This window comes from Rhipicephalus microplus, chromosome X, assembly GCF_043290135.1.
Source record: "Rhipicephalus microplus isolate Deutch F79 chromosome X, USDA_Rmic, whole genome shotgun sequence".
Classification (NCBI taxonomy): Eukaryota; Metazoa; Arthropoda; class Arachnida; order Ixodida; family Ixodidae; genus Rhipicephalus; species Rhipicephalus microplus.
Genome location: NC_134710.1, coordinates 87,810,279 through 87,824,156, shown reverse-complemented (window position 1 = coordinate 87,824,156; position 13,878 = coordinate 87,810,279). Strand labels below are relative to the sequence as shown.

The 13,878-nt window shown below is 44.3% G+C and overlaps 6 non-coding genes across 6 annotated transcripts; 3 read left to right on the top strand and 3 right to left on the bottom strand.

Annotated features, from left to right (window-relative positions):
• Nucleotides 1-2,795: 2,795 nt before the first annotated feature.
• TRNAT-CGU (transfer RNA threonine (anticodon CGU)) lies at nt 2,796-2,868 on the bottom strand. The gene has a single exon. It is a non-coding gene; the product is annotated as a tRNA-Thr (tRNA).
• A 381-nt stretch (nt 2,869-3,249) lies between these two features.
• Nucleotides 3,250-3,322, bottom strand: TRNAT-CGU (transfer RNA threonine (anticodon CGU)). The gene has a single exon. It is a non-coding gene; the product is annotated as a tRNA-Thr (tRNA).
• A 381-nt stretch (nt 3,323-3,703) lies between these two features.
• TRNAT-CGU (transfer RNA threonine (anticodon CGU)) lies at nt 3,704-3,776 on the bottom strand. Its single transcript has one exon. It is a non-coding gene; the product is annotated as a tRNA-Thr (tRNA).
• A 307-nt stretch (nt 3,777-4,083) lies between these two features.
• Nucleotides 4,084-4,156, top strand: TRNAT-CGU (transfer RNA threonine (anticodon CGU)). The gene has a single exon. It is a non-coding gene; the product is annotated as a tRNA-Thr (tRNA).
• A 381-nt stretch (nt 4,157-4,537) lies between these two features.
• TRNAT-CGU (transfer RNA threonine (anticodon CGU)) lies at nt 4,538-4,610 on the top strand. The gene has a single exon. It is a non-coding gene; the product is annotated as a tRNA-Thr (tRNA).
• A 381-nt stretch (nt 4,611-4,991) lies between these two features.
• Nucleotides 4,992-5,064, top strand: TRNAT-CGU (transfer RNA threonine (anticodon CGU)). Its single transcript has one exon. It is a non-coding gene; the product is annotated as a tRNA-Thr (tRNA).
• The last annotated feature ends 8,814 nt before the right edge of the window (nt 5,065-13,878 follow it).

Genomic DNA, 13,878 nt, shown 5'->3' with positions numbered 1-13,878 from the left:
CGAGAAAGAAAAGGCAGTATTGCCTGAACAGTGCATGCTATAGACGGTGCTGTCTCATAGAAGTACATACAAACAGCATTTGAGTGAGGAGCCCCGCCGCGGTGGTGGTCTAGTGGCTAAGGTACTCGGCTGCTGACCCGCAGGTCGCGGGTTCGATTCCCGGCTGCGGCGGCTGCATTTCCGATGGAGGCGGAAATGTTGTAGGCCCGTGTACTCAGACTTGGGTGCACGTTAAAGAACCCCAGGTGGTCAAAATTTCCGGAGCCCTCCACTACGGCGTCTCTCATAATCAAATGGTGGTTTTGGGACGTTAAACCCCACAAATCAATCAATCATTTGAGTGAGGATATTTTTGATGGTGCTGTACCACTACTCTCCGATTGGCTGCTCCGTGGGCTGTGCTTGGGTACGAGGAGAACGAGTGCCTCTCTGTCTCCTGGGTAGTCGCCGTACGTGGCGGATCGTTGGTGGGGCATGGACGAAGCAGAACGGCGGGTGCGTCGAAGACGCTTGCGCTTGGTTTCCTTGGCTCGCGTCTCATCGGTGTTACCCGCGCGCCGTCTGCATTCTCGATTGCGATTGGACGCATGGGCGCAGGCCCGGACGGACCGACGCATGGACAGACAGACGCTTCGCCCGTGCACCATCATAGGCGTGCATCATCGTTGCACTCCATAAATATGCTGTGATTTTTTTATATATGTTCGTAAGCTACACAGGACTGACTGGTTTATGGCATTGTCTGTGAGGCATCCTGCCCCGCCGCGGTGGTCTAGTGGCTAAGGTATTCGGCTGCTGACCCGCAGGTCAAGGGATCGAATCCCGGCCTGCGGCGGCTGCATTTCCGGTGGAGGCGGAAATGTTGTAGGCCCGTGGGATCAGATTTGGGTGCACGTTAAAGAACCCCAGGTGGTCTAAATTTCCGGAGCCCTCCACTACGGCGTCACTCATAATCATATGATGGTTCTGGGACGTTAAACCCAACATAACAATAAATCAATCTGAGGCATCCCGTGTGTTAAACTTGTTTTGAAATGTAACCGGGAAACAACAATTATATTTCACAATCGGCATCCATAGATCTGAGTAATTTTCGAGATCCATATGGACATGTTGGAATCATGGCCTCCAAATCTCCTACACAAAAGATCTGCAAATAAGATTTAGAGAAGATTTTTTTTCAAATTGCAGCATTTGTTGCCAAACTGTATCCTTAACTCCCCCGTTCACGGCCCCGGCCTTTGCAAGACTACATTGCGTGCCAGCGGCCTACTGGCGGTGGTGAGTGTGAGATGCCTGCTGTAGCATTTACAGCATAGTATACCGAGGCGCGGGAATGAGAAGTGAGGGTGAAGAGGAAGGTAGAGTATAGCCATGTATAGAATAATAATAGATGGGAAAGAGAAATTAAGGCAGGATGAGGCAAAGCAGGAGAGAAGACAATATAGATTAGCAAGGAGTCTGGAAAGGTATGGAGGGTGATGTTGGTAAAGAGGGGAGGAGAAGCAGAATGGAGAGAGTAAGGCGTACAGCAGCCATATAAAGTATGGTGGAGCATGGTGCAGTTGGGCACTGCGCCATGCTCCCTACAGGGCTGCAGAAATTAGGTGTCTTTTCCTTTTCTAAGCAGTACCGCTGCCACCACCTAGGAGCGGAAAAGGAGTAAGAGTGGCCCCGCCGTGGTGGTCTCGTGGCTAAGGTACTCTGCTGCTGACCTGCAGGTTGCGGGCTCGAATCCCGGCTGCAGCGGCTGCATTTCCGATGGAGGCGGAAATGTTGTAGGCCCGTGTGCTCAGATTTGGGTACACGTTAAAGAACCCCAGGTGGTCGAACTTTCCGGAGCCCTCCACTACGGCGCCTTTCATATTCATATGGTGAATTTGGGACGTTAAACCCCACATATCAATCAATCAGTCAATCAATCAGGGAGTGAGGGGGACGAGCGATAATTCGAGAGCAAGGAGGAGAAAAGGAGAGAGGGAGGGTATAGCATAGTTTAACGGAAGTGAGTGGACGGGGAAGGTGAGTTGCAGGTTGCAGACATGTTGAGAGATACCACGAGCTCCGCAACTTCCCGAGTCATCGCTCCACTAGTGCATAGCTGCCTTAATTTTTTTTCACATTGTTAGTCATATCAAAGTTCGCTACACATGGACATGGTTGTTACACGGGAATGAAAAGCGTTGCATGATGACTCCTTAACACAAAATAATTCGTTAACAGCTATAATTCAGGGAACTATTACTTCGCGATTGAGTTCCAAGCTGGCATGTGAGGATAAAAAGTTTGACTATATGGCCAAGCAGCTAATAGGGTATATGTTTTTTTTTTGCTTATGTGAGTTCAACGGTGAAAGTTTCACACGTCCTAAACTAAAGCCTGAAAACCAAGCCATACCATTTGTGATTGCTCTAGTATTATGGTCTAAAACTTCGCCTGTCATGTGTACGGTGGTACACCGTGAATTCGATAGGCGTAGCCAGAGGGAGGGAGATGATTAACTCGGGGGGGGGGGATTGTATGGTAGCTCCTTCCGTCCAAAAATTTTCTACTTTGCATGCGTGTATATATATATATATATATATATATATATATATATATATATATATATATATATATATATATATATATATATAAAATAAGGGAAAGAAGTGTATACCTAAGGGCTCGTTTTTCCGTGGTTTAACACAATATTAAATGAGATATAACAGACAGTAATGCCAAGGAATGTACAGGGGAAGTTATTAAAACCAATGGAATGTAAAATAAGAAGAAAAGTGGATGAAAAAATTACCAACTGTGAGCAGGAATCGAACCTACGACCTTCGAATTACGCGTTCGATGCTCTGACCACTGAGCTATCACAGCGGGCCTCCCTCCATCCACTTTTTTGGGTTTATCTGTGAATTTAGAAGTAGGAGTAACAGTCAGCGCCATCTATAAGCCAAACAACGAGTGTGAAAACACTCTTATGCGCATGTTTGGCGTCACGTAGCACGTGAACTTATTATGAGCGAGCAGCTGATTAATTGTCCCTCCTATACAACCTAAACACACCAAGTCTGCCAGTACGAGACCCTCGTTCAATGAAAATAAGGGAAAGAAGTGTATACCTAAGGGCTCGTTTTTCCGTGGTTTAACACAATATTAAATGAGATATAACAGACAGTAATGCCAAGGAATGTACAGGGGAAGTTATTAAAACCAATGGAATGTAAAATAAGAAGAAAAGTGGATGAAAAAATTACCAACTGTGAGCAGGAATCGAACCTACGACCTTCGAATTACGCGTTCGATGCTCTGACCACTGAGCTATCACAGCGGGCCTCCCTCCATACACTTCTTTGGGTTTATCTGTGAATTTAGAAGTAGGAGTAACAGTCAGCGCCATCTATAAGCCAAACAACGAGTGTGAAAACACTCTTATGCGCATGTTTGGCGTCACGTAGCACGTGAACTTATTATGAGCGAGCAGCTGATTAATTGTCCCTCTTATACAACCTAAACACACCAAGTCTGCCAGTACGAGACCCTCGTTCAATGAAAATAAGGGAAAGAAGTGTATACCTAAGGGCTCGTTTTTCCGTGGTTTAACACAATATTAAATGAGATATAACAGACAGTAATGCCAAGGAATGTACAGGGGAAGTAATTAAAACCAATGGAATGTAAAATAAGAAGAAAAGTGGATGAAAAAATTACCAACTGTGAGCAGGAATCGAACCTACGACCTTCGAATTACGCGTTCGATGCTCTAACCACTGAGCTATCACAGCGGCCCTCCCTCCATCCACTTTTTTGGGTTTATCTGTGAATTTAGAAGTAGGAGTAACAGTCAGCGCCATCTATAAGCCAAACAACGAGTGTGAAAACACTCTTATGCGCATGTTTGGCGTCACGTAGCACGTGAACTTATTATGAGCGGGCAGCTGATTAATTGTCTTATAGATTGTCTTATTGTTTGTCTTATTGTTATAGATTGTCTTATAGATTGTCTTATTGTTTGGCTTATAGATGGCGCTGACTGTTACTCCTACTTCTAAATTCACAGATAAACCCAAAAAAGTGGATGGATGGAGGGCCGCTGTGATAGCTCAGTGGTTAGAGCATCGAACGCGTAATTCGAAGGTCGTAGGTTCGATTCCTGCTCACAGTTGGTAATTTTTTCATCCACTTTTCTTCTTATTTTACATTCCATTGGTTTTAATAACTTCCCCTGTACATTCCTTGGCATTACTGTCTGTTATATCTCATTTAATATTGTGTTAAACCACGGAAAAACGAGCCCTTAGGTATACACTTCTTTCCCTTATTTTCATTGAACGAGGGTCTCGTACTGGCAGACTTGGTGTGTTTAGGTTGTATAAGAGGGACAATTAATCAGCTGCCCGCTCATAATAAGTTCACGTGCTACGTGACGCCAAACATGCGCATAAGAGTGTTTTCACACTCGTTGTTTGGCTTATAGATGGCGCTGACTGTTACTCCTACTTCTAAATTCACAGATAAACCCAAAAAAGTGGATGGAGGGAGGGCCGCTGTGATAGCTCAGTGGTTAGAGCATCGAACGCGTAATTCGAAGGTCGTAGGTTCGATTCCTGCTCACAGTTGGTAATTTTTTCATCCACTTTTCTTTTTATTTTACATTCCATTGGTTTTAATAACTTCCCCTGTACATTCCTTGGCATTACTGTCTGTTATATCTCATTTAATATTGTGTTAAACCACGGAAAAACGAGCCCTTAGGTATACACTTCTTTCCCTTATTTTCATTGAACGAGGGTCTCGTACTGGCAGACTTGGTGTGTTTAGGTTGTATAAGAGGGACAATTAATCAGCTGCCCGCTCATAATAAGTTCACGTGCTACGTGACGCCAAACATGCGCATAAGAGTGTTTTCACACTCGTTGTTTGGCTTATAGATGGCGCTGACTGTTACTCCTACTTCTAAATTCACAGATAAACCCAAAAAAGTGGATGGAGGGAGGGCCGCTGTGATAGCTCAGTGGTTAGAGCATCGAACGCGTAATTCGAAGGTCGTAGGTTCGATTCCTGCTCACAGTTGGTAATTTTTTCATCCACTTTTCTTCTTATTTTACATTCCATTGGTTTTAATAACTTCCCCTGTACATTCCTTGGCATTACTGTCTGTTATATCTCATATATATATATATATATATAGTAGTGTAAATTGAAACATGGGGTGATATTCTGCGACACTTGGATTTTGGCGGCCTCTGTAGCTAACACAAAAACTACTTTTCTTTGTTTCTATTTTCCAGCAATAAGTGCTGGTCCTTGTTTACGTTTGCATGTGTAAATGTTGGGGATTACTGACAACGTTCATGCGGGAAAAATTACGTGGCTGGTGTCAGTGTGTTCGTGACCTGTCAAAAAGAGGCTTTTCGCATACATGCAAGAGGCTACTCGTGCGTCCGTACAACACAGCAACTTAAACACACTGTTACATCAAACATATCCCAAAAAGTTTAGTTCATTTGATGCCCTGGGACAAAGCGGAATTCTTTTTCAATTATAGCATGTGAGAGGGGCAACACACGACAAAAGCGCATCGAGTTGGTTTTGAAAGTGTCTTAATAAGTGAACCATTTACTTACCCTCATTATTTATTTTATTTCTTTGTTTAAGGGAGATCGGATGTGCAAGAGAATATTATATAGAGCTTCCTTACAGGAAAATGACATGAAAAAGCGCACACTTCTCGTCAGGACAAGATTCGCTCCTTCCGCGCTTTGTTGATGTACTTGCACGTTCCCAAAGATGCTCTACATATGGTGCATGAAAAAGTCGGTAGAATCTGCCAAGCTGCTCACAAACGCGTTCATGAGATTTCGTCCCTCTCTCTCTCTCTCTCTCTCTCTCTCTATATATATATATATATATATATATATATATATATATATATATATATATATATCAGCTTCATCACAAACGTTTTGACAAGCCTACATAAAGAAAGGTTAAACCCCTCCCACCCCCACCCCCCTAAAAAGTTGAGAAAAATTTAAGCCTACACTCTTGATGAATTCCAATCTTGTGATTTAATACTCTGCCTGCTAAGAACAACGCCCATAGGATAGCACCTGCAATAAAGCTCTTCCCGATATTAAGGTGCGGAGGAGAAACACTCTGCGCTGTTGTTCGCCTGCGGGAGCCGCTAAATGATCAGTGAAGCATTAAGGGCTCGTGGAGGACTACAGGAGATAAACGCGGTAGCTACACGTACGCATTCAGGAAAGTCCTCTTTCTTTTGTGCAGGCTAATGGGCTGATTACTGATGCATTCCATTGCCTTCTTTGAAATTCAAAACGCTTCTAATGAGGCTGCGTTTGTACATCAACTGCCATCGATAGACTTCCTCTTCGTATAAGTTTAAGGTCATGAGTGCATATGATGCAATGATCCATTACCTTCGTTTTTTCGTACTTATGATTCTCGCATGCGCTATCACTTATTATAGTATCCTGATTGTAGAGCCAACACACGCAGCAGATCAGATAAACAGTGTCCTCGAGACCGAAAACCCACCCCGGACGTTGTGTTCGCTTGCAGTCTTCTTCATAGAGCGCGACACTCGATGTCTCGCCAAACTAAGGACGCTGCATAAATAATAGAGCGAGAAAGCATTTGCAAAATATAATATCGATAGAATTTCGCACACCCATACACGGCTGAGAGTACAAGTACTTGAAATATTGAATAAGGTGCGTGAGTGCATCAACTGTCCCTTTATCAGCATGCATGCGCTTTTCTTGACGCGCATGCATAGTTACTGCTTTCATGTATTGGCTTCGCATATGTAATGGTTGTGCCATATTTTTTTTCCTGTTCTGCTGATTCAGCGACCCCCAGCCTCTGAGTGAAGAAGTTCGAGTGCGCGCTTGTTTTACATGTACCTTCCCTTGCAAATGTGTGCACACTTATTTGTGCTGAGTAAACCTAACGTAATATGCGATAAACGAGTTTTACTCAGACGATAATTATTGTATTATGTGGCGAAGTTTTTGTTATCTGAATTTCAGTATATATGCACGCCCTTTGCCAGTCCATGTGCCCAGACATTTGCCAAGAGAAAATGACGTCAGAAAACGCAGCAGAATCGAAGCGGCACTAGCAGTGGTATTTTGAGGCAAGTTTTGTCCGAAAAAAGTGCAACAGCATCTAATTTGTCACGAGAGACCTACAAAACGCTACTACTTTAGTAGTGGCACAGCATTAGACCAGTATTGTGTAATTGAAGTTCGAGTTCACTTTCGAAGGGTGCCCCCGCTAAGGTTCGCCTAACTCAGATACAGCCTTTCGGGCCGGCCTAATTTCATTTTAGCCCGCAACAGTCATTCTAATAGATACAAAAGTGGCAGAAAAAAACAGGCGCTATATGGCGTGAAAAGGGGGCTGGTAATTTCTGTTGCGAATTTTCAGACCCATCTGAATGTTTTTTTTTCAGTAGGACGAATACATGAGAAGAACATAGAGCAAAATTTTTTTCGCCAGAAGCCAAGCGAAGTTCGGGAACATATGCCGCCGCATTTCGTGGGATATGAAACGCGAGCGCCCGCGTCAGTAATGGCCCGCTGGCAAATTGAAAAGACGAGCGCGCATCGACCGCATACGGTTCCGAAGGGGCCTTTTGGGCGAGCGCGCGTGCCAGTAAAAATAATTTGGCTTTTTGCCGTACAGCCGATGCATTGCATTCATGAATGGGGACATTTCGCCTATAACTCCGCCTGGGCAGAGTCGCGCACAGAGCACCGATCAAAAGAACCATTCCGAGGTCGGTGCAGAGGGGCACGCCATGGTGCCTATTGTGAACCATGTGTAGCGGAATCCACTTGCCGTTTGCGCTACATAGTATCAGTCACATTTTCACTTCGTTAACCAATACCGTTGCCTGTTTCGTGTCAGACAATGCAAAGCAAGCAAAAAAAAAATATGGCAACCGGCGAAATTGACTATCTCCATATGCGTTGGTTGCCGCCGCTTTGCTCAAACTTTAATCAATTGAATGGTGTAACCAGATCAACGTGGCAATCAGCTTCATAAACTGGAGAAATACCCACCGAAATATCTAGAAAGAACGGAAATTTTAGCAAATTAGTGCACACAGGGATTCGTTGAGACTACAAAATGCACTCGAGATACGTCTTCAGTGTAGCACAAAAGAAAACAAGTCGTCCGCTATGTAGTGTACCACTGATTACGATACTCGGCTGCTCATTCGAAGGTCACAAATCCGATTCTTGGTGGTGGTCGCATTTAGGGGGCGGTGAAATGGTAGAGGCCCATGCGCATGGTTAACGTGCACTGTGCGATTTCAGTGCACGTTAACCAGCATCAGATGGTCCAAATTTTTGAAGCCCTCTGCAACAACGTGCCTCATCATATCGGGGTTTTGGCACGTAACAACCCAATATTATTGGTATATATTATGAAAACAAGTATGTGAGCTGATCTATACGCTGTGCGGAATGGCAATGGGTTGCAATAAACGCATTTAAAGAGAGACAACAGCAAACACCACCAGGCCCGTATGAGTGGCGTGCATAGGGAATGCCGTTGTAAATGGTGCTACAAGGATCTCGCGTGGACGCGGTTCCTAATGCGACTCTTCGCGAGAGTGTCGAAGTCAATGGTGTGATGCAACTACACGAAGAAACAGAGGAAGAAAAAAAAGGACGCAGACCGGCCTTGTGAGTACAGAGAAGGGGCACACGAACAGGATGCGAGCAGAATCTTCGCGACCATGTGGAAAATGAGGAGTCTATATGTATATACAGCTCTAAAAAAATGTGGTAACACAGTGGCTGTGACATTTGAGAATAAGCCGGATGGCGGAACATTTTCCAGTGTTTTAAAGAACTAACTGTATGGTTGAATAATGGTTTTCTCCTCGAATTTAAAGCATATATCGCATCTCGTGCCGACATTATGCCTTATATTGCCCGCCTCCATTGGGAAAAATCAGCTTCTCACCAATGTCATTTTTTTCTACAAATAAAGATGACGGAGACATCGAAGGCCTAATTAATCAGTGCGCAGAGTAGGCACTTTGGCGCTAATTAATGAAAACCTCAATCGCAAAAAAAAATATCTGACAGGATCCTAGCTGAACCTCAACGCCGCCTGGTGGAGAAAAAAAAATCATTGTACTGGTAGCGAAAGACCCAGCGGAAAAATATGTGTGTTAAAACGACTTTCATTACTTCTAATTAAGTAGAGTGGATACTAAAAGGCCATATAAGCTTTGAAGTAGTCGATGTCAATAGAAAGCAACGCCATGAGAAGCAGCGTGCAAAGAATTGAGGCTTTGAGTGAGGCGCACTTATCCCCGCGTCAAATTACGGCGCTCCTTAGGATGGTGACATCGGCGTAAAGGGCAGACTCTTTCCTCGGTGAGTCTGAGGCCCCGTCAGAGGCTAGACTCTGCAGAAGACGTAGAGACAGGCCGCCACAGGGCGTCACGTTAGTTAAGGAAGACTCGAAAGAAACTCGCTTGTGAGTGAGCAAACGCATCCACCAAACAGCCAATTACACATAGACACGCCTACACGCTCAGATCGGAAGTCTGCATACTGTACCCACAACAGAAGATTGTTTGGACTAACTGGAAGCATGATTTCTGATGTGCTCAAACATTTCGCCTTTCAGCAAACGGCGTTTCCAGATAACAAAATTTGTGACACATTGACTTAGTGGAGAAGACAAACCTTTTGCGAAAGGATTTCAGAGAGACAAAAAGAAAGAATGGTTTTTATTGGCAGCACGGGTAAGGCGCAACCACCCTTCACCTGAAATGAAGTTTTGTGTGCAAAATTAAAGCGGCAAACTTGAGGGAAATATGAAAAATGCTGAGAAGAGCTATAAATTGGTTCAAGTATTAAAAATCATCACTGTTGGAAGAGCAACAATTACCTTCTTTCGAACAGCCAGGCTTTATATAGACATGACATGGTTCGCTATCTAAAGGAAACATTAAAAAATAATATGGAAGTTTGACTAGAAATAACATCTTTTATTGCGATAGCAATTTATAGACATTCTCGGTTGAATTTCACCATCGGCATCACCGTAATTCACCGTATATATATACATATCTATATACAAGAAAACGCAAAAAAAAGATATGCTGAAAATGATTTTGGCGCACGGAGTCGAGCATGGAACGACTGAATCATGAATGCGAGGCGTTAACAACTTAGCTATGGAGAAACACGTCCTTCAACTTTCAAACGGCAAGCTACTTATATCTGCCACCTCTCGCAGGTGATGGGCATCCCGGAGAAACTACTATCGTGTTCTTAGCATTATCTGCGACATGGCGCAATGAGCGCACGTCGTCAGAAGGTCACGATGCGGCGGTGGCGCACGCTCTCATCTCCCTCGCCTACTTTGCCTTGCGGAGATGGGATGATCTCGCGTGCGCTCGCTTATCTCCTAAGGGGGGGGGGGGGGGGGCAGTCGTACGCTTCGGGCTGTCACCGGAACAATTCTGTTGTAATTACCGGGTTCACAATGGTCACTGCTCTCGTAGCGCAGTCTCCGTTTGCGAAAAGGGCGCGCTTTTCAGACACAGTGAAATCACAACTGAGATGCTTATTCGCGTTCATCTGTACCTATGAGTACGTTTCGTGCGTTCTTGGTGCCGCGGGGCACGTTTCGATCTGCTTGCCATTCTCTGTGTGACTTTCCAATTTGTATTTATTTGTTAAAACAGTGCGTTTAGTGTGGAGCTGTAAGCGTTGTTAGTTAGCTCTCGTCCTGCGTGTGTTGTTTTCTTGCGATCACATTCATTGCGTCGCCCTTGCGGTGAAACTGTGAGTTTCCCTTAGAGCGTTCTCACAGTCTTTATTTACGGACATAAGCAAACCAATACCACAATGGCGTCTCACACTCGTGCCTTCATGACTTACTGTGCCTGCCCATCTTACTTCGCCCGCAGTCGTCGGCGAACTCGTTTCTGTGCGTTTCAAGATTATAGGCTACAGCGAACCCATATGTGCCCATATGCCCACAGCCCAGTTCACCGCACCACTTGCATAGCCGCTCCTGTCGCGTGCGTTCAGCGGTACCTGTTCAACTTATCTTCATTCACGAAAATGCATGCAACACTGCAGTAGGATATGCATTTATCTACGTCTTCTCACGCCTGTGGCATTTTCTCTGCATTTACCACGCCATGCTCACCGTCAAATATCGCCTAGTGTAACATTGGACAAAATTCCTGGCGCATAATTTATGCCTGTGGTTGCTATTCAGTTTTCTCGTTTGACGTGTTGCTCAGTTTCCGGCAGTGTTTATGTATACACTTTAGGTGCACGAATGTAAACATTCGACAGATATTTGTCTGTTTTGGTCGGTGAACTGGGAAACAATTTTAAGTGCAACTAAAAAGTACGTGAAAATGTGTAAACCCGACGTTTCGGTACGGACTTCGTTCCTTCCTCAGGGGGGACTGTGGCTACGTTAGAGCGGCGTCTATAAGGCCCTCGCGGGGTGGTTAACAACCCTAAGCACCTCAATTCCGTGCAACCAGCCATACGATTCATGGCCGGGTGTGAAAGCTGCCGCAGCCTGCCCATTCTCGACGTCCATGTGGCAAGAAAGCAGCGACTTTTCGTATGTTGGTACCACATCCGCTGAGGTGGCTTCGCCCGCGCGTCTGCTGCTCGTTTAGTGCTTGGCTAGTTATCTTATTTACAATGGTTCGGCACAACTTCTATGCGGTGGGTGAAGAGGATGTGCCGGTGATCGTCACTAGGGACTTCAATGTAAAGGTACTTCGGTGTGAGAACGAGACGCTTCCGGAATTTCTTGATGCTGAACTTGGACTTCATCTCCTTTCGAACATCACCCAGCCAACTACAAACAACAGCACCTGTTTAGATGTTCTTGGAAAGGGTTCGGTGTCATGAGTGGAGTGCGTGCCGTTGCCAATGTACTTCAGTGACCACAATGTGGTGGTCATGGACATCGAGTGAACTGTTTCACTTTTATTCCCCTGTGTTTCTATCAAATATTATATTTCATTTTCTTGATGCTCGTAATTAAACACGTCTTTGTTTGTTCATGTGTTTTTTGCATTACGATCAATTCGGGCATGCCCGGGCGATGGCCTCACAATACACGTGCGCCCTACACATTTAAAGCTGTGCCCAGAGGCGATACACAACGTGTCATCACTTACTGCTCATGGGAGGCGCTTCTGATCAACGCAGTCGTTCCGCACGCACCTTTTTCTGGTCGTTCACAATGGCCACGCCGAATGAACCTAGGTTACTTGGTAAGCGCATGTTTGCTACAATTAGTACTGCTTCTGAAGCTGCTAGCTTCACTTTGTATAACATTCCAATTTGTTGCTATCGCATTCAACGCTTCGCCCTTATGCCGAGACTGTGACGTTTTTTTTTTCAACAGAAAACTAGATCTGTTATCGGGAAGTCTTTTACGTGACGAATTGGCGTCATAGTACTGAAGTTTTACTTCGAGCAAGTAACAGAGGGCTTCAACTTCCGCAGGTATAATACAACTATATTCGTCAAATAAATGAAAAAAAAAGTGTTTCGAGATTACGATCTGCCAGTCGGCACTGATAGGTTTCCTTTTTGCCTAGTAGGCAGGCCCATAGCCCAGAATGTTTTTCAAAAATGTGAAAGGGGGGGGGCAATTGTTAAAAGCCTTGAAAAACATCTATTTTTATTATTTATCATGATAAAATACCCTCCATACGAATTTCCGGGGGGGGGGGGGCAGATCGCCACCCCCGTTCTCTTGTCTCGCTGCGGGCCTGTTATTATTACATGCAAAAGACAGCACTATTATCTGCCACAACGTTCATGAGCTAACTATAGCCCACATAAGAACCACTCTTTAATGAGGTTTAACCTTAACACTTATATTCGCGATTTTCAAGCATCACCAAGGTCGGGAATTCTGAATGGTAATTGATGCGCGGGGTCATTTGAAAGAACGTGTAAACAAGAACAAACAGAGACATGCGAGTGCCAAATCTGACTGTATTTGGCAGGTGATGCGCATTTGTCACAACAAATAAAATGCAGCTTTAAACATGCGAAGAAGCTCATTTTTTTACAAGAACAAAGATGGAAAAAAGGTGCATTCTATAATCTCCAAAACTATTTATCATGTTTGCTTCGATAATTTTTTCTGTAACACATCCATGGGTTAACACCTCTCGCAGCAATGCAACACTAGAACGCAGACGCATCGCAAAACGCGATGAGCCAAACCATCGTCTTTGCTCTTCTCTACAGTATACTTGCTCTCGGATATCGTGTGTAGTTCATAGCAGACGAGCACATAATTAAGCTGGGAAGGGGGCGGGGTTATATTTACTATATATACCGCGGGACAAACCAATGATCTTTAATTTGACCTCTTCTAAGTGCAATACGGCATTTTACTTTTACATTTGAGCTCACGTGTTGGCCACAGATCAGTAATGTAAATGAATAGGTTCATTGTCTATTGGATGGCCCACTCTGTAAGTACATGCCACGTAATAGTGTTCGTAGATCAGTGTCCTGCAAAAAAAGAAAGCTCAAGTACTAAATGCAAGTTTCAAACTCTGGTTGTAGCAATGTTATGACTGGCCCACTGCTACGAATCTCTGTTATTTTTTTTAATTTCTATGTTTTCACATGTTGGAAGGTGCCCCCGAAGTTTACTTATTTGTGTCACGTCATAGGCCACTATTGCCCCGTTCTTCCTATTCTTCGGTATCAGTCAAAAAGGCACTAAATGAACAATATTGAGAAACACTTCAATTGGGATTGATATTCTCTTTAAAACTACATTTTAAATATATTTCCGAATGCAGAAGTCAAATCCAGAGCCCTT